This window comes from Callithrix jacchus, chromosome 4 (genome assembly GCF_049354715.1).
Source record: "Callithrix jacchus isolate 240 chromosome 4, calJac240_pri, whole genome shotgun sequence".
NCBI classification, from domain to species: Eukaryota; Metazoa; Chordata; class Mammalia; order Primates; family Cebidae; genus Callithrix; species Callithrix jacchus.
Window position 1 is genome coordinate 95,409,139 of NC_133505.1, and position 693 is coordinate 95,409,831.

The following is a 693-nucleotide window of genomic DNA, read 5'->3' on the forward strand; positions in this document are numbered from 1 at the left end:
ATTGCTTCTTAGCCTTTTGGCTAAGATCAAGTGTAGACTTTATGATAAACATTTTGTTCATTACCTTGAATATTTTATAATACTTTTTTTTCCCAGAAAAGAAAACACCTGCTATAGTTTTTTCTCTTGTTTTATCCCCAGGATTTCCCCTTGGGACTGGTTAATAAAAAACATGGAACATTTTCCTATGGGGATGTAGGTGGTATTAATTTAATGGAGATGTTAGTTACATTATTATCTAATTACATTAGTTGCACAAGTTTAAACTCTGATTACCTGAACAAAAATGTCAGGCAGGAAGGAGTTCTCTGTTTTTGTGTGCCCCACCTTACTGCATTGCAGGTCTAATTCTTAGATCAGCAGCTGGCTGAAAGATCTAGGAGAGAAAATGCCTCTGTTTTTTTTTTTTTCTTCTCAGTTTTTGCTATGTTCAAGATATGTCTTGCTTGCTCATTTTAACACTTTTCTAATATATTTCAGGAGAAAATATTATGGAGGGATATCAAGTAAATATATTTGAAATACAGTAGAGTGCTTAAATACTAGTGTAGTAGGTTCCTTCACCAGATGGCTTGTACTGTACCATTTCTCATTTTAAAAGGTTTTCCTATAAGTAAGCAGAGAAGCATTTTCTAAATAAAATAGTAAATATTGCAAACAACTATTATTAATTTTTGCCATAGCTTTCTTAAT

General features: G+C 32.0%; 1 pseudogene; it reads left to right on the forward strand.

Moving 5' to 3' along the window:
• Nucleotides 1-175, forward strand: LOC118153429 (U2 spliceosomal RNA; annotated as a pseudogene).
• The last annotated feature ends 518 nt before the right edge of the window (nt 176-693 follow it).